Source organism: Misgurnus anguillicaudatus, chromosome 21 (genome assembly GCF_027580225.2).
Source record: "Misgurnus anguillicaudatus chromosome 21, ASM2758022v2, whole genome shotgun sequence".
NCBI classification, from domain to species: Eukaryota; Metazoa; Chordata; class Actinopteri; order Cypriniformes; family Cobitidae; genus Misgurnus; species Misgurnus anguillicaudatus.
The window spans coordinates 35,947,389-35,968,325 of record NC_073357.2 but is presented as its reverse complement, the minus strand read 5'-3'; the positions used below and the strand labels follow the sequence as shown (position 1 = coordinate 35,968,325).

Genomic DNA, 20,937 nt, shown 5'->3' with positions numbered 1-20,937 from the left:
TCAAGCCGAATTAAGCTGTTAAATAGTGAAATAAAAATGTAAATGGGAATCATGAAAATTCTATTTGTGGGGGCCAATGTTGATTCTGTGGTGGGCCACCACAAATAAATCAATGTATGGGAAACACTGAACAGGGACCATTTACATTGTTGCAGAGGGTTGAGCAATTAGTTTTTTCGGTACTGTTTTCAGCTGCCAAAAGACGATCTCTCGCAAATTTATGGAAAGGTACCGTATTTTCCAGACTATAAGTCGCACTGGACTATAAGTTGCATTTATTTAGAAAATTATTTTTCTTTTGGGGGACATTTTGTTTGTTAAGTCTTTCTCCGTTGTCTTTAAGTTAATGTTTCAGTTAACAGTTTTTTTCATGGGATACAGGAGCAACATATAGCGCCCTCTCATGGCTGTAGACAGTAATGTTTTCCTTTGGTTCATGTTAGTCAGTATGAATTAATTTTGACATATAAGTCGCACCTGACTATATGTCGCAGGACCAACCAAACTATGAAAAAAAGTGTGACTTATAGTCCGGGAAATAAGGTATGCTTTTCCATTGAGTTATTAGCCTCTTTCACACAAGAGTTCTGGTAAATTACCATTAATTTACCAGAATTAATTTACCAGTAAATACAAAAATGTGCTGTTCACACACGCAGTGACATTCCGTCTTTTTACCAGTAAGACATCATTCACACATCAGTATCAAAATACTGGTAAATTTGTTGAGAAAGCGGAAGTACCTGTGGCGCACGTTGAGCTCAGTGTTGTATTTGTAAAAAATCCACATCGTTCATAACCACGGTCCGTATTTTGTTGTTTTTACGTCTGTGGTAAACTCTGACAGTCGCGAAGTTGCTCATGACCAAACAACATTGCATGAGGCGACGTCAAACCGAAAATGCGTTTTAATCAACAGTACTGTTTGCACTTTAGGCTTCACAGAGAGCGTGCTAAGGACGTCGGCAATTTGGCAAGTAGGTGGTAAGCTGTTTTAAACAAGTTTGGTAAAGAAATGTGGACTTAAACTTCAGGTGTGCTCGACTTTCAAGCAGCGTGTGTGTGGAAACGTCCTTAAAACAGTGCGGGGGTAAACGCGTCATCTGTATTAAAACATTATGATTGGTCTGAAGCTGTCAGCGCGATCTGACGTCGTCCGTTCTAAATGCCGGTAATCCTATATTTTTCGCTCACACATAGCGCTTACCGGTAAATTACTGGTAATCTTACAACCTGTCTTACTGGTAAATTGGGAGAACTGATTTACTGGAAAGGTTCTGTTCACACATGATCTGTTAACTGCAATTTACCAGTAAATTACCAGTAAAGACTGCATGTGTGACAGGGACTATTGATGAAAGAGTGTTGACTAAAACATAGCATTTTGAAATATGTCTGCAGCTCTTAGCAACTTTTTTGGTAGGCTTGAAAATATTTTCACCCAGCGGGGTTAGTTATAACACTGTGTTACAACTAACCCCTCAGCACTTGCGATATAAAAAAATGCTAATGTTAGCGTAGTTCTTCCCATTGTTTTAAATGGGCTACACACTAATGATTGCTGGATGCCAACAAAATACTGTAAATGTGCCTGTCAAATCAAAAATTGTGTGTCAAAATTTATTTTTGTTCATATATTTAATATTGATTGAATAAGATCATGTCAAAGATTAAAATCATAATGAAATGAATGGCTAAAATCAGACTTTGATTTTTGTATTATCTCAGAATTTGATTTTGAGACTTTAGTATGTTTTTTACAGACAAAACTTCAAATTTGTAGCAGAGATGTGTGTGTTGCTTGTGTAAAAATACAATTAATTAAACTCAAAAATGTTTAATAATTGAGCCAAAACCAAAAAGCGGTTGTGCCCCAAACCCCCCCACTATACAGTACATGTTCATTGCACATATTTTCAGCTCATTTACTGTCTTTAGGTGTTTTTACATTTTTTTAAATTGCATATAAGATTATTTTATTTTTAAGTGACTTTTTATTATAATAACCTGTATTCTATAATTTAATAATTTCTCAACTTTTATTACTTCTTACACCTTATTTATAGACTGTTATAAACTATGTTTCTGGAATGTTATAAAATATATAAAGGTGCTTTGCAAAAATGTGAAGCACTGAAATAAACAAGAAACTGAAAAAAACTAAACAGGAAACATCAATTTGTTTAGGTAACACCATCTGTTTCTTCCTTTAATGTTATAATTGTTTTTCATGCAATGATTTGTTTGCGTTGACAGTAATATATGCAATCTCACAGTGTGAATCCATAGAAAATAGCAATGAAAAGAAGTACTCAGAAACAAACATATTTGGGTCTTGCTTGGGTGTAAATAATCAAACACACACACCAAGAAAAAGACAGTTTGATTCTGCCCCAGGTGAAATTAAATTTAGGGTTATGTATTGCTTATTTTATATGGGGCTAATCAAAGAAAAACAAGCCACCTCCACCTCCCTCTACACAACCAACTTCATGGTGAACAGAGATATGCTATATGCTTCAGTTCAACTCAAGTACCCGAGACATGAATACCAGTAAAAGTAAAAATTAGCTTTGTAGATTTTCTACAAATCACACATGCTGCTCTGGTGTTTTCACTTACTTAATCTGCACATTTCCCCATCCTCCCTTTGCATCCATCTCTCTCTATCCACACGTCAGGTCATGCATGGACATCTGACCTGTATCCTGAACAAAGTGGGTAATTGGAGAGAGAGAAAGAAAAAATCAAAGTGAGAGCGCAATAGAAACTCAATGAGATTGAATGTTCATTTATTGCAGGTTGGAGCCCCACTGTGCGTGTCAATGAAAGGCTGTTCTGTCCTGGACCAACCATCCACTACGACCAAGCTCTTCACTCAGGCAATGGTCCACTAAAGAGGGGCTTCACATAGTCACCAAATCCCCTCAAGTACACAAACACACACTTAGTGAAAGTATATTCACTCTACATACACAAACTAAATCACTAAACCCCTTACAGTTTTTTGAGAAACACTCACGACTGAATCTCCAGTTTCCACAAACGCACACACTCTATTCTTTATCAACACTTGATTCCATCAAACGGACTGAATCCACGGTGTCACAGCACTCGGATGCAGTTGTGTATGCAAATCAATACACAGCAATAGTTCATGACACTGTAACAATTACTACAACTTCTAGTAGTACTAACATTAAAGGGATAGTGTATCACAACATTTAAAATATGTCATCATTTACTTACCCTCAAGTTGTTCCAAACTTGTATTTATTTCTTTGCTTTGCTAAACACAACAGAAGATAATTGTAATTAAGCAGAGAGCAGGAGCATCATTGGCTTCAATAGTAAAAAAAATCTTACATAAAGAAATGTATGCAGGTTTAAAACATGAATGATGACAGAATTTTCATGTTTGGGTAAACTATCCCTTTAATGAGTAGGACCCTTAATGTGCGGAGTTAAATGTGAAAATTTGCAGGACATACAATTCTATATTTGAGGTTAGAGATTATCATCTTTAAAGGGACACTACACTTTTTTTGAAAATGGGCTAATTTTTCAGCTTCCCTAGAGTTAAACATTAGATTTTTACCATTTTAAAATCCATTCAGCCGATCTCTGGGTCTGGCGCTATCACTTTTAGCGTAGCTTAGCATAATTCATTAAATCGGATTAGACCATTAGCATCACGCTCAGAAATGACCAAAGAGTTTCGATATTTTTCCTGTTTAAAATTGACTCTTTTGACCGACAAAAAATTAAAAGTTGCGATTTTTCTAGGCCGATATGACTAGGAACCAGGGCCTGAAGTTAACTTTTTTGATCACCTGCCACAGTGACTTTTTACCAGCCAGGTTTTTTTTGCCTGAATAGTAAATGATAACAATGTCTTTATTGTATGAATTAAATATAATTATTTTTATGAGCTACAAAAGTGATTTCTTCTAAGTTGTTTAACATTAATGACACAGACTTAAGTATGTTAATTGAGGTTACTGTCTCTTTAAGACCAAATAAGCACAGACTGTTTTTTGAATCTCTATACAAACACTTAAGACATAAATAAATGTTTTATTAAAAAAGAATACTGTTGAGATAATTTTGTTTATATGTGCCCTGTCAAGAACAGAAAGATTTTATCTACGCTTGCTTTTAGGAACGCGTCTCTTCGCTGTGCCCTATTGAGTGCCCTTAAACCCGCGCGCGCGCACACACAGACGGAGGGGGAATTCCAAACTGCACACATAAAAGCCTCACATACGTTGTTTTTCATTACTCTATTCGCAAAATGTATGTTAATGTACTATAGTGTAAGACACAGTAACGCAACTCTCTCTAAAGTTTACACATCAAGAGTTCTGATCCTTCACAGCACTACACATCTGGCAACTGCGATTGTACTGTAGCCTATATCAGCATTGCATTCTCATCCCATCTCACCAACATACTTACTCGCACATCCAAACGTAGACAGAGAAGTGCCTCATCTTCTTTCCAATCGCATGAACGTTGCGAAACAACAGTCACATCCTCTTAATGAATCACTGAATTATCAATATTTTTAATGATATTCGGGTCACGGTCGGTCGGGTCGTTTGAAATTAAGATGCCAATTAACTATTTTAAACAATTGCGAGTGGGTTAGTTGAAAACATCGGTCGGGAGCGGGTTGTTTATACATTGACCTGCGCATCATTGATTCGCATTGGCTACCCGCCAATGTGGCCGAGATTGACAGTGTTACCCGCCAATTGCAAAATCCCCGTGGTCGGGTGTTAATTTCAGGCCCTGCTAGGAACCACAGTATCCTTCCGTAATAATCAAGGACTTTGTTGCCGTAATATGGCTGCAACTCTTTGGTCATTTTTGAGCCTGATGCTAATGGTCTAATCAGATTCAATGGATTACGCTATGCTATGCTAAAAGTGGTAACGCCAGACCCGGAGATCAGCTAAATGGATTCCAAAACGGTAAAAATCAATTGTTTAAATTTAGGGAGCTGGAAAATGAGCATATTTTCAAAAAAAAGTGGAATGTCCCTTTAATAAGGTATGGTGTAGTCCAATTTCTTACCAAGGCCCACAGAAAGACAGGCCATTTTTGAAGGTTAAGAAAGCAACAACAGAAACCCGACTTAAAGCTACCATGCCACAGAAGGAAATACAATAATAACAATTACATCTTTTCTTCCAGCATTAACACCACAAAAAATACAGCACTATAACTCAAAAGCTAATGGCCATTGGGCTGCCCAGAATAATTTTCAAGTTTATTTATTTTTTTAATGTTGCAAAATGCCAAGACAAATTGTATTTACATATTATAGAAGAACACTTACTGATGCCAGCAAACATCATTAGCAGAAAAAACTTGTAAGCGCAGTGCTTTTAAAAAACCTCACCTCAGCTGCATTTCTAAATAAGGTCCTTCATGAAAGCAGCGTCATGGGTGGGCCAAAAGCCTCAGGTGCTTGGCCATGAGACAGCTGAACAGTGAAGTGGGTGTAAAGCAAGCCCAGGGAGGCCACTCAAATAACCGCTTTGTTGCAGAATAAATGTCATTTGTAACCGGGCTTTCAAAGGGCCATTTGTCAACATGTTTACAGCAACAATTCTAAACTAAAATAAGGTGGGTGTGTCAAAAGACGAGAGAGAGACTTAAAAACTGAGAGGTACAAATGAAAAACGAGGTGAAAGTGATTCTAATTAAATGCTTAAAAACAATTAAGAGGTGATTTGACAAAGGGCTATTGGTAAAGATGGAAGCACCCATGAATATGCATTATGCAGAACATCTGCAGTTATATAAATAAACTGGGTGTAGTTTTGTGTTTTTCATCATGATGGATAGTCCATTTAAATTCCTCTCACACAATCTTAATGAGGCAATCATGTCTGTGACACTATCAGATCCTGTGGATATCATCTTCCTAATTTCATTTGTGAAAACAACTGAATGCCACTGGCTATTTGCGGGAGCTGCAGTGACTCTCTCTCATATACTCTGCCCAGAGCCAACCCTGGCCATTTTCATTGTGTTTTAAATTACATTACTTCATCCCTTATTTTATTTGCTTAGCAAACACATAAATCTAAGTTAACAAACGTACATACAGTACTGTAGTCCATTTGTGATGCTATATTTTCCTTGCTCGTGTTTGTCCAAAGTATAGCCTACTTATGATCTCTATAAACAACATAGGATTTTACAAATCAACAAATAAACAACTTTTCTGAGCATGTGGGCTTTAATAATTGTTGCTAACTCAAGACAAAATCTACATCCAAAATGAAATTTAGTAAATCTTAAATCTTCAAAGAGGCCTGGAAAACAGAGAAACTTAAGCTGGTCTTGGCCTTGATCTAGTCTACGGTAACCACTGACCTTTTTTTGCTGCAATTAGAAATAATTAAAACGGGGATTAGAAAAATCTTAAAAGTGGAACACTGCAACGATGTCCTGTTCAAGATAAATCCTTTATAACAGCTGTCATGGAGTATGTCAGATGATATTCATGAAAAGAAATTCAAGAAACTGCAACCCTGGAAAATAATCTTTAAGAGACTCAGGGATGAATTGGTTTATTTTGCTGGGCTCATGCATGTCAAAATTATTTAATTCAATGTTTAGCATAGAAATTCTGCACCGTAACTAGAAACGTGTGATTAAGAAAGAGTCTATATGATGCTCAAAATTAGCAAGAATGGGAGATTCTTTAACTTTCCATATTTTATTGTGCTGAATTTGAGGAAAATCTGTGTAATCCAGTGGAATGGGTTTATACTTGGAAAAATGAGCCACATGGAGCTGTCAGAATTGCATTCTTATTAAAGATAAAGTTAACTAAACATTAGCTAAACTATCATTTAGTTTTTTTAGTAGGCCTATATGCAAATTGAGAAAATATGAAGAGTTTGGTTCCCAAACACGTTAGACGCCATTTAAAGAAAAATCGTTACCGTATTACCGTATTAAATCAGTTTTTTATCTGGCCAGTATTAAAAAAGTAAATTCTTAATTTTACACAAAATCCGTTGAGTTATTCCGTCATCTTTTCTCCCTTTTTCCCAAAACGCGATAAACGCCTACTTTTCTGCAGAATACAATAAATCCCCTAAACAAATCACAGCGCACCATTCCACGCATTGTAAACAACAATGGCGGTGCATTGAATACGCACAAAATCCTAGTTTTTGTCATCTACTTTGTACTTTGTGATCAACAAACAAAAACAAAATAATACTTTGATGGCATTGATAACCTGTGGTGGTTTTCTGTTGCGGGGAAGAAATGTAAGCCATTAAAATCGAATAATTTACGCGAGAGGCACTCGGGCGAAGGAAAAATGCTGGTGTTGTTGCTTGTTCTCCCAACAGCATCAAGCTTATGTCATTCTAACACACAGGGGATCTCATGAAAAACTTTCCATTATTTTACTCAAAATCAGCGAAAATCTAATTTTCTGAAAAAAGTTCAGCGATGACATTCCAAGGATGACAGTAGCAATTACAGTGTTCTTAATACAACAAAGTAAGTGTTTTGATTAATGCCATTAATGTTTTTTTTAATCAGTGTATACCACTAGTCAACTAAATGAATATAACATGGCAAAGATGAATGCACATTCATATATTGATTCAATAGATTTATAGCATTTTGAATATAGCGCCGACATATAGCACCAGTGCGCTCACGTCGACCCAAGTTGGATTGCCGTTTTGGAGGTCCTTTGCCGATCCCACTTCTAAATTCAGGCACAAAAGCCCCTAAAACATAACTTCAAAAAAACATGACTCATGTTTTTTTTAAATTCTCACTTGTTTACATTCTCTTCTCTAAATGGACTGGCCCCCAAAAGGCATCCAAATGCACAAAAGCAAAGACATATACAGTACATGCAAACGCGTATATGCAGACCTAGTGGACTGTGGTCGGCGCATCTGTCCGAAGCTCTTCTACAGGCAACACTTCTTGTGTAAAGATTTACTAAAGAACAGAAAGAGCAGTAAATAAAACGATTTCTAGGAGGAGGAAAAAGATTTTCTCTGTGAGAAAGCATCATCTGATGTTTCTCAGAGTTCAGGTTTCTTATGTATGCAGGACTTGGAAGCACTGGCTGACAGTAGATTAATATGGCTGGTACTAACATGGTTGGAGGATGAAGTTGTTACTGTACATGTACATAGAAGATGGGATCTGCCATTACAGTCTTTTACCTTGGTTTAAAACCAGGCTTTTAACCCTTGGAAAAGCAACAAAATCTCACCCAGCACAGAGTTAGCATAGAAAAAGTTGCACAACAGTGTGAAATGATTCAGCATTTTGTTCAACCATACTGTTAAATATTCATGTACTTTCAGTTGCACGCTCACCTATTATGTTTAGTTTAGCATCTGACTAAAAATGTGAAACATTGACGCAAACATGTTGACTTACTGCAAGTAAACCAGAGATACAGTTTTGCACATTTAAGGTAAATTAAAACAGCTACCTGTAATTTACATGGGGACACTTACAGTACAAAGAAATGCAGCTTATGTTATTGACCAAATAAATATGCGAATAGGGTGGACAAATATTAAAAGTCAGCATAAACTGGAAAATGGGCTCTGAATGTACATATCAAACCAGACACAAACTTTGGTGGCTCTTGGGTGATCACAGAGGCCTCGTTTTTATGTGATTCTTTTCTTCGGCACACAACATCTGAACAAACTGCTCTTTTATATACTGACCCAAAAATAGCAGTCGCAATCTGCTGAGAGAAGTGAAAGTGGGAAAGTTAAAGAAGACGATGAAGAAAAGGAAAAGACACTCGCACAGGGATTAACAATCTTGCAAAGGATTTAAAACTTTCCGTCTGGAGACACCAGGCCGATGCTTGCTGTATATGTGTGTGTTGCAGGGGTCATGTGAGGCCTTTAGGAGATAATGAGGGTATCTCCCTTGGGGATAGTGATCTGGTGCCCCCCTTCCCTTTTAATCAAAGTCACACAAACCCACAATCAAAACAGATTACATCAATGAGAAGAGCTTGGTATTAGTGTGTGGTTAATATTCCTGATTAGTTTCAATAAGGATCTTTCTATCCCTCCTTCTCCCATAGACTTTCTCTCATGGTTTAGTACTAGCTTCCCCAGTAGAGACCACAATGACAGGGAACATAATCCAACCAGTAATTGAGGCTGACAAGCCTGTACATTTGTAATACAACTTCATTAAAAGTATTTTCTTACATACTAAATAAATAAATATGATAAATATAAACATTTGTTTTTGTAACTTAACAACAATACATGATGGCAGCCCTTACGAAACAAAAATATATTGCAGTATATTGGAATATATCATGTAATATATTAGGCAACATATTCCCATATATGGAATTTAATATTTATATTTTCCAATATATTGAAATATATGCATGAAACATACATGTATATATGATACAAAATATATTGCAATCAAGAACAAAAAGGGCACTATATTTTTTACATTTAATAGTTTGTCTTTATATGCTTTGATATATTGCAATATATGCATAGACCATACATGTATATATTTGACAAAATATATTGCATTCAAGAACAAAGAGGGCACTATTTTTTTTACATATAATAGTTTGTCTTTATATGCTTTAATATATTGCTATATATGCATAGACCATACATGTACTGTATATATGAGACAAAATATATTGCAATCAAGAACAAAAAGGGCACTATATTTTTTACATGTTATAGTTTGTCTTTATATGCTTTGATATATTGCAATATATGCATAAACCATACATGTATATATGAGACAAAATATATTGCAATCAAGAACAGAAAGGGCACTATATTTTTTACATGTTATAGTTTGTCTTTATATGCTTTGATATATTGCAATATATGCATAGACCATACATGTATATATGAGACAAAATATATTGCAATCAAGAACAAAAAGGGCACTATATGTTTTACATGTTATAGTTTGTCTTTATATGCTTTGATATATTGCAATATATGCATATACCATACATGTATATATGAGACAAAATATATTGCAATCAAGAACAGAAAGGGCACTGTATTTTTTACATGTAATAGTTTGTCTTTATATGCTTTGATATATTGCAATATATGCATGAAACATACATGTATATATGATACAAAATATATTGCAATCAAGAACAAAAAGGGCACTATATTTTATATATATATATATATATATATATATATATATATATATATATATATATATATATATATATATATATATATATATATATATATATATATAAAATGCTCGAGTAGGAAGCTGAGATTCAGGCGCGAAGAGAGGACAGGATGCGTAACAGACACCAGCAACAAGGAGGCTGATAGATAGGTCCTGACCTATGATCCTGACCCACACACACTCCTAATCAGTAGGTGGCGGTAATGCCACTAAAAGTTGTTTGCCAACTGCCAGTAAAACTCAAGAAGAAGAAGAAGAAGAAGGCTGATGTCAGCAGGCTCCAAGGAAACTTCAAGTTTTAAAAGGTATATAAGTTTTCAGACCTGGTGCTTTTCAGTTTTTATTGCATCTCTGAGAGATTTTTGTGAACAACTTGTTGTTCTGCTCCACAGATGCTGTTTTAAAACAGTTTCCTATAAGGCCAAGGAAGCTGATGTCAGAAAATCTATCAACAGTAGAATCTGCAAGCTAATGGCATTAAGACACCAGGTGAAGAGCAAAAGCTATGTAAGTGGTTTACATCAGTGAAGAACCAAGGTGGACTCCTAACCAGGATAATGGACTGTTCTTTTGGAAAATTTTTTTTTTTTTTTTTGCTTTTTCACGGTTCCCAAAACTTCTTGAAAGTTTGTTTATTATTTATTTGTTCATCATTGTCTGTGCATTTTGTTCATTGATATTGTCTTTATTGATATTGTCTTTATATTTTATAATGGCACTGCTGAAATTTTGAAATGGACATTGGTAATTTAAGTTGCTTTAATTTATATTTTGTATATTTTTTGTTTAATGGCACTCTTTTAAAAATGTAATTTATGTAAATGCAATGCAACACATTTATGTAATGTAATGTAAAGCCAATCACATTTCCTTTGACTGACCATATGCAAAACCTCATGTGGTTTTAATAGGCCTATAGAGCTCTGTACCTCAAATTGGGTTTAGTATCTTTTCCTGATTAAAAGAAAATAAGGGTGGCTTTTGATAGATTACCCATCAGTCTGTGTTAATATGTGGTGTAAATGTTTGTATATTGCAGGTTGCATATTTAAGTATTTATATATTTTAGATGTTTCATGTACATATACTGTATATATCCCAAATATATTCATACATTGTATGTGCATTTTCTCATATATGTACACATATTGTGCATACATTTACAATAAATATGTACATATATTTCCATCTAATTTTAAATATATGCAAAATGTATTCCACAATATATCAAACACATATCTACATATATATTTCCATATAGTTGTACATATATTTGAAATATATTCTACCATATAGTAAACATACATGTGACACTATATCTGTACATATATTGTTAATACATGTTCCCATATATGCACATATATTTAACATATTTTCCATCTAATTTTACATATATGTAAAATGTATTCCACAAGATATCGAACACATATCTACATATATATTTCCATATAGTTGTACATATATTTGAAATATATTCTACCATATAGTAAACATACATGTGACACTATATCTTTACATATATTTTTAATACATATTCCCATATATGCACATATATTTCCCATCTTATTTTACATATATTTAAAATGTATTCCACAATATATCAAACACATATCTACATATATTTCATGTAAATTTCCATATAATTTTACATATATTTGAAATATATTCTACCATATAGTAAACATATATGTGAAACTATATCTCTACATATATTGTTAATACATTTTCGCATATAAATCAAAATACAATATTGCAGATATTTATAAATATAATATTGCATATATTTTTAAACACATATATTATATCCATGTACAATATATTGAAAATGGCAATAATTTGTATATTTTGCAATATACTGCAATATATTACACATATATAGAATATATGTACCATCAATATATTATTCCATGTATTGCCAATGTATAATATATTGGAAAATGGAAAGTAAAATAATATATTGCAATATATTACAATATATTTCAAGTAATATATTGGTAAATATATTTTCCTTTCGTAAGGGAGTTCTTATGTTTTATTTGCTTTTACCTTCCAGCAATCAAGATTATGACTGCTTGGAGTGTTAATGTTAGAGCAGGAGTGCACGTTGCCCAACATATCCACGCAACTGAGGGAAAAATCTCTAAACATCAAAGAGGCCCGCAGGCAATGTTTGGCTGTTAATTTTGTACAATGAGAGAGAACGAGAAATAGAGATTGAGAGACTCCATCACTTCAAAGTCAACCGGAGCTTTAAAAGGTTGGTTTGTTTTGACGGAAATCTGCCGAGGTGAATGAGAATCAAGCCGTGTAGGCAAGAAACTTTAGATGTCTGATTCACTCTTAACCCATCTACAGATCCCCCCAATAAATTCAATAATGCCTGGAGAATTAGGATTACCTGAGGAGGGACAGAAAAGTCTCTTAGACTGAATGTTAAAACCATTCCTGGAGGAAATGGCAGGCAATTAACCCATTGAGTCCATATGACACTTTTTGGCAAGATACTATTTTTGTGCGTTTGATCTGTGTGCATTTGTATAACAAAAGGCCATGTTAAATAAAATAATGATCATGTTTTGGAAAGAAACAACCTATTTCTGTCAGTCTAAGGCTAAAGTAGGCTAAATCTCCAGAAGGCAGCTGTGCAACATTAGCACAGTTAGCGTAGCACTGCGAGTTGCTCACGGCTGAGAAACAATCCTGTGAGAGACCATAAGTAAGGAACTACAATGCTGAGGTACCTTTCCCAATTTTAACGTTTTGGTAACATTGCGCCCCTAGTGTCATCTTAATGCTTTGCCTTGAAAAAAAAAACAGAAAGGCATTTAAGACATGACAGAAGGCTAAACCGCTGCTTTCTGAACTAGGCCAGGCTGTGATCTGGGATCTACAATTTACTAGATCTAACTGTCAACCCAGTCTCACAGCAAGTCGTGTTATAGTAACGAAAATTTTGATTCATTTATTCGTGTTTGATGACACAAATTTCTGCTGTTTTTCGTGTCTCTGGAGACGAATGTCTTTTTTGTCCTTCCCAGCACAGTTTCTATCAATGGCTGTTCGTGTCAGTGGCACGACTTTCTTCATCGTGTCATTTTATATTTTGTTTTCTCATCGTTATTTCCTATTTTTAAATCATTGTCGCTTGGGGTTAGGGTTAGATTCGGGGTTTGCGTTAGGATGTACTTTTATGCATTGGTTTCTACATGTTTTTCGTCCGCTTTTAAAACTATTCTCGCCCGGAGTTGGGGTTAGAGTTGGGGTTTGGGTTAGAAAGTCGCAGAAAGCAATTCTAACCCAAACCCCAAGCGACGATGGTCAAAAAATAGAAAACAACGATGAGAAAACAAAATATAAAATGACACGATACAGAAAGTCGTGCCACAGACACGAACAGCCATTCGAACATAGAAATTAATTAATCCAAATTTTCGTTACTATAACATGACTTATCGTGTGACTGGGTTGTAACTGTAGAAATTTATATTCAGTGTTCTTACATCAATACACAAACCACATAACATAATAAAATAACCGTCTTTAAGATCGCTTTCTATATATTGTAGAGCCTGTCAATCAATTTAGAGCGCCACCCTCAGGCTGAATTACGTAAGAACACTAAACTTTGTTCTGTGTGGATTTGAATGCAAAACAATTCAGCACCAGCCGCCACTAGCCATATCTTTAATGATGAAAGCACAGAAGGGTTAAATAATTAAAAATATTCACACGAAAAGTCTTAGCCTGGCTCCGCTCTCCTTTGTGCTTCCGCTTAATTTTCATTTCGCTTCAGCACAACGTCTGGGACTGCTGTGTAGAGATTCGTTTTCTCCGGCAAAAATCTGCAGGTCCAATCAACGAACAGAGGGGGGTGGCTAAGAACGATGACGTTGAGGTCGTGTGCCAGACTGAGTGACATACGTCACAACCAAACGTTAGCAATTGGTTATGGCAGATTCAGAGTGACTCTGGGCAGATCCAATAGTTTTAAACTTCAACAGAGGACCCTCCTTAACGGAAGTAACGCTTTGCAATGGAGCATGGCCAGACTCTCTGTACAAATGAAATGAATGTACGAGAGTCTGGTTGGAACAGGCTAGAAAAGTCTACTTTTATTACATAAATACTCTTATGACTCAGCATACACAAGTTTCCTTAACTCCCCCCCCCCCCCATTGACGGGTTAACTCTAACAGCTGTATTTCCATAGATGTTTTGAGGATCGCTCTGAATCTGATCTCTATCAAAAGTCCTTCACAAAAAACAATTTATCTTAGATTTTTGCTCAAAATTTGGTGTTTTTAAAAAACCTACCCATATTTGAAAGGTGATAAAAAGAGAACAAATGCAGGTATGATTAAACTTTTTGTTTGTTTGTTTAATATATTGTATGTTTATATATTTATAGAAGAACATTTTCCAGAAGCCATTAAACTTTAGTGAAAATCATGAAAAATGCTGCAGCTGGCTGGCAACTTTTTTTAAAAATGGCGGGGAAAGAGTTAAAACACTGTGACACAAACTTTTCCCTCTACCCCTCAAGTCTCTCCTGTAAAGGTTTGATATGACTTGATGTCAGAGTAGGAACACACAAATGTGCTTCAAACATCACAAACAAACATACAAAACAAAATAATCACAATATCTAAATAGGTGACCTGTGCTAAATTTCGGAATAAACCAAATATCCCAAATAAGCAAATATAAGCAAATATCCCACTTTGATTTCTGTGTCTTTGACTGCCAGAGCAATTGCTTGACATTCACAGACGTATCTCTCAGCTTTCAATACTAAAGAGAGTAGAGAGAGTTTGTGATCTTGGCGTGATATTGTTGTATAAGGGGATTTAGCTCCACCCTCCCCTGGCACACAGACAGATTACACAGTGATTATACGCAACTCAATATTGCATGACAACCTCCAGTGCGTGAGGGTTTACCATCATGTTTCATTCATTTAGTTTGAATGAAGCCTCATTTGAAGCATCGAAAAGCTTAAGATTTATGTGGAATTCATAACAGAACAGATGTCCTCTTGAATTTGCTTTACAGAAGACAAAATATCAGAAAATAAGCCTTGATTGCCTCAAAAACTTAAACATGTTTAGGTCTTAACCCCAGAGGGCTTATAGGTTATTTAGTTGCATCACTAAGAAGCAAAGCACCATGGGGAATATCCAAATGACAAATTTATATCAATGCCCTAATTCTGCCCTGCCACAATTCCTTAATCTGAGCTTCATATTGTCCTTCTCTGTATATTTTTTACTTTGACTACAATGTAAATATCTTTCGCTAATCAATTACTATCTTTATGTTCCAACAACATACGTACATCTTGTTTGCAGAGGGCCAAAAACCTTTTCATAGCATCTCTAGCATACTATGATTCTCGCTCTCTGTGTCACTGTGCAGAAAATTTGATACTATGACACCACAAACAGGATGAAACTGAAAATAAACTATTTCCTCATCTCTGTTTTTCTTCATTGTGCACACACGCGTATATACTGTATGAACACACACACACCTATGTGCATGTACAATGTGCATGCTTATATTTGCTTGGGGAAGGGTGAAGACTAGATTAAGAGTATGAAAGGCATATATTATTATTATTAAAGAATGAATAATACTTTAAATAAAAGCAGGCAGTGGAAAGGAACAGTCTGTAATATGCAGCAGAGATAGATTTATGCATATTCCAAGAAAGGCTGAAGGCTCTTATTGAGCACATTAAAAGCCCTTTTAGCCTATATCAAATATGCAGTCTTTCTATAATTAATTTAATCTAATAAAAAATAATTTAATATTTTCTGATTCTTTCCATGAAGTGAACTATGAATCCAATTTCAAGTCGTCTGATTGAGGATTCTCTGTATTGCAGCTAGCACACCGACCTCATTCTGCATGTCTCTGTTAACACACTGTGAAAAGCACAGCTCGGCAGGGCCGCCTAAGCTCTAGAAAAGAAATACAATGAAAATAGAAAAACAATAAAAGGAAATCTGAGTTATTAAATCGGATATTGCGGTAATGTATAATCTCTCAATGGTTCATGCCTGAACATCTTTGTTTAGCCAGTGTGCAGCGTACCTACAGTAACTGAAAAACTAATTCAGTTTTTATTTATCTATTTTCTAATAAAAGTCTGGCTGAGAGTTGAGTGGGCGGGTGGATGGATAGGCAGAAAGATGATGGGAAGAACCACATTAATCATTGTAAAATTATAAAGAAAAACTATTTTACATTATTCGGTCCTCCTATAGTTTGCAGAATAATTCCTATAACTGGCAGCAAAGAGTAAGAGAGATGGCGCAAGAGAGAGAGGACTAAATTGTATCTCCATTGATGTCTTTAATAGTATTTAATTCACACCAATCTTACGATCTCACTAGCTCTTTTACTCACTGTGAAACACTTGAATGAACCTATTAGCCCGGCCAGCTCGAATACCAAAAGAAAGCCGGGTTGAATTTAACAGAGCATTGTGTGTGACCGGCCGTTAATCTACTCTCTTCAAAACCTGCATCTGTTTTCACCGTGTCTGATTTATAATTACATCTTCCCTACAAGTGTAACACGTTCACTTGCAGTCATTCATTGGACCCTATGAATGTGAAAAAAATCATTAACTCGTAACTAAAGAGCAGGGCCCGGTTCCCCAAAACTGTCTTATCGCCAAGTAGTTCTTAACCTATTCCTTAACCTCTCTCTTAACTCTATGGCACGATTCCCAAAACGTTAGTATGCTAAGTATATTTTCTGTTAGTCACCTTTCATAAGGTTGGTCTGGACCAAAGAAAGGGTAAATTTTTTACAGATGGATTAAAAGAAGTATGACATTAGCAGCTCTTTTAAAATGTTTTGATGATTTCCAAAAGCTTGCGTTACTACATAAGAGACGCGCAGAAAATGCCACTTGGTTTCGGTCGCCACTCGGGTTCGGTCGCCACTTGATTTTCGACGGCATTCGATTTCTGTCACCACTCGGTTTCGGTCGCCACTCGATTTCTTCACCACTCGATATGGGTCGCCACTCGATTTTCGACACCACTCGATTTCTGTCGCCACTCGATTTTTGACGGCACTCGGTTTTGGTCACCACACGATTTTCAACGGCACTCGATTTCTGTCGACACTCGATTTTCGTCGCCACTCAATTTTGGCCGCCACTTGATTTCTTCAACACTCGGTTTTTGTCGACCACTCGATTTCTTCGCCACTTGGTCACCACTCGGTTTCGGACGGCACTCGGTTTCTGTCTGCACTCGATTTTGGTCACCACTCAATTTCAGTCGATACTTGATTTTGGTCGCCACTTGATTTTCAATGCCACTCGCTTTCGGTTGCCACTCGTTTTTTGTCGACACTCAATGCCAGGGCTATCTCCACAAGGTTCTCAAAACTTATTTTAATCTATTTATGTTAATCAATCTACTTACTTAACAAATATTTTAATATATTTACTTATTTATTTTATATTCACCTAGATTGACAATTAAGCTTGCTTCAACTTGAAATAATAAAAGATCATCTCTTTCCGAAGTCTATAATTATTAACTAATATTTTATTATTATAGTGCAGCATTTTATCAAGCTTTTCTGGTCTTGTGTAATTAAATAAAACAAAATGAAAAGGGTAAATTTTTTACAGTTGGGTTAAAAGAAGTATGACATTAGCAGCTCTTTTAAAATGTTTTAATGAATTCAAAAAGCTTGCATTTCTAAATAAGAGACGCACAGAAAATGTCATTCATGTCATTTCATAGATTGCACTCATTCACTTCACACACATATTATTCATGCTTTAAGGAGTTTATAAATTAGAGCTGTTCAAGCAAACACATGATTGTGTCTGGCCCAATATGTTTTCTGTTATTCGAATGAATTCGTTATTCATTTTGAAGCCATTATCCGTGCCCTTCCAAATAACGTATTCGGCTTCAGGCACATCCCTAATTAATACCAAAGAAAAGCACAACACATTTTATCAGCTAAGTAAACAGAAGGGTCAACTAGCTACCACTCGGTTTCGGTCGCCACTCAGGTTTGGTCGCCACTCGATTTCGGTTGGCACTTAATTTTCGTTGTCACTCGTTTTCGGTAGGCACTTGATTTCGGTCGGCACTCAGTTTCGGTTGCCACTCGGTTTCAGTCGCCACTCTATTTTCGTCGCCACTTAGTTTCGGCCGCCACTCGATTTCGGTTGCCACTCGATTTCCGTCGCCACTCGGGTTGGTCGCTACTCGATTTTGGACGGCACTCAATTTTCAACGCCACTCGGTTTCGGTCGGCACTTGATTTTGGTAGCCACTCGGTTTCGATCACCACTCGATTTTCATCGCCACTCATTTTCGGTCGTCACTCGATTTCGGGTGCTGCTCGGTTTTGGTCGCCACTCGGTTTAGATCGCCACTCGATTTCGGTCGCCACTCGGTTCCGGTTGCCACTCGATTTTTGTCGGCACTCGGTTTCGGTCGGCACTCGGTCGCCACTAGATTTTCAGTCGCCACTCAATTTCGGTCGCCACTCGATTTCGGTTGCCACTCGATAACAGACGCACAGAAAATGTCATTCATGTCATTTCATAGATTGCACTCATTTACTTCACACACATATTATTCGTGCTTTAAGGAGTTTATAAATTAGAGCTGTTCCAGCAAACACGTGATTGTGTCTGGCCCAATATTTTTTTCTGTTATTCGGATGAATTCCTTATTCATTTTGAAGCCATTATCCGTGCCCTTCCGAATAACGTAATCGGCTTCAGGCACATCCTACTCGATTTTCGTTGCCACTTGGTTTCGGTCGCCACTCGATTTTTGTTTTATGTTTTTGTCGAATGTTTTTTTTTTATGTTGTGCATCCTCACACTGGTGACCCAAGTTTATGTACAAAGTTTTAATACGTGAAAGCGTTATCAATTATAGCACGAATGGTGATGGGTGTGTAATATTGTTGTTGTTTCTATAATGTCATTTGTTATGGTGCCCGGTCACCACTCGATTTTTGTCGGCACTCGATTTTGAACGGCACACGATTTCCGTCGGCACTCGGTTTCGAGCACCACTCGATTTTCATCGCCACTCGGTTTCAGACGTCACTTGATTTTCGTAGCCGCTCGGCTGCCACAACATTTCGGTCGTCACTCGGTTTCGGTCCCCACTCGATTTTTGACGCCACTCGATTTTCGTCCCCACTCGGTTTCGGTCGCACTCGATTTTTGACGCCACTCGGTCACCACATGATTTCGGCCGCCACTCGCTTTCGTTCGCCACTCTGTGTTGTTTGGAAAAATAGGTTCACAAGTTTACAACGAATGTTAAAACACCTTTTGGAAGGCATCTTTTGCAGTGATTTTTGTATGAGCATATCAGTGAACACCCCTGACCACTCGGTTTGTTTCACATCTTTGTAAATGAAAGTTTAATGCATTTTAGGAAGGATTGTTCCAGTGCACCTATGCAGCCATTGTGGGGTTGGGGGTTGATACCACAGAAGCCGAAAATTTTCGGGCCAGCAGCATATGTCTAAATTTCAGTCAAAACCATTCTATTTCATCATAAACAATCTGAAAACAGGGCTTTAAGTGTAAAATACCAAACTTGTCCTTTAACGCCCTAATGCACCTTCGCGTCAAGTGGAAAAACGATCCCTGATCGATCACAAATAATTCAGCACCTTCACTGAGATAGGAAACTCTTAGTTTTCGGTTACAGAACAGCTGATCTGAGTTAGTTCAATCGACTCTGAGTAGGTTAACTCTGAGTCAAGTGTATGCACAACCACTATGAAAAGCCATCATCAATGGAGCTCAGACAATCACTCAGAACTTACACAGCACTACCCACTAGACCAGCGATAATGATGAGTGGATTTATAAGAAATGTAAAGGCAACTGTTCAGATGTAAGAGCACGGCCACAAAGGCTGATATTAGTAACTTAAGGATATTTCTATATCTAAAATGACTGCCAAGAAAAATAATATCGCTCACATAAATGCTAGTGGATATGACAAAAATCCACCCAGGGTCTCAAAATCCTCTCGCAACATAAATGTAACCTCCTACAAATAAATGCAGCTTCATCATCTACAGGATCCTCTAAAAAAGCGCACAAAATTTTTGTCAATATAGACTACATTTTTAATTTAAGTGTAATTTATAAAATATATAAAGCACTAAAGTAAAATGATTTGCACTGGCAATTTGATTATAGCTTAAAGACAGTTAAAAAATTATTTTACACTGTACATAATAAAAATGTGCACAATGAATGAATGTACTAAAGCAACTAAGAAGATTAAACACTGCTACTCCTTTAAAAATGGGCAGGAGACCACAAGAAACTCTTAATTTACAGGATAAAACCTGCTCCCGACCAGATTAGATTTACAGAGTAAGTTACCTCAGAAACAGACTCTGAGTACAAGTTACCTCTCCTTCTGAAACAGACTTGACTTCCCCGCTGTCTCTGGTTTAGCCTACCTCTCATTTTGAAACAGTTTCCCTCATTTCATGGTTAACAAACAGAGTTTTCACTTAACCACCTTTCTGAAACGGGCCCCAGAAGACCAACATGTGTATCTGTGTGTGTGTTTTCCTATAAGGGTGTTGATTTCCTAATAAATAGAAGTGGTGGCAGGGTCAGGAGCTAGGGTAGGGCGTGTCTGGTTGACTAAGGCTCGAGGGCTGAAGTGAGAG

The 20,937-nt window shown here is 36.4% G+C and overlaps 1 long non-coding RNA gene across 5 annotated transcripts in view; it reads right to left on the bottom strand.

The window, feature by feature from the left end:
• LOC129444652 (uncharacterized) overlaps nt 1-20,937 on the bottom strand; it is a 70,175-nt gene that overhangs the window by 24,714 nt on the left and 24,524 nt on the right. For 4 of the 5 annotated variants that reach the window (XR_012359964.1, XR_012359962.1, XR_008644555.2 and 1 more), the window contains one exon: nt 2,623-2,708. The exons of the other annotated variant lie outside the window; for it this stretch is intronic. This is a non-coding gene — a long non-coding RNA (uncharacterized lncRNA). The remainder of the gene's footprint in view (nt 1-2,622; nt 2,709-20,937) is intronic. 5 annotated transcript variants of the gene reach the window in all.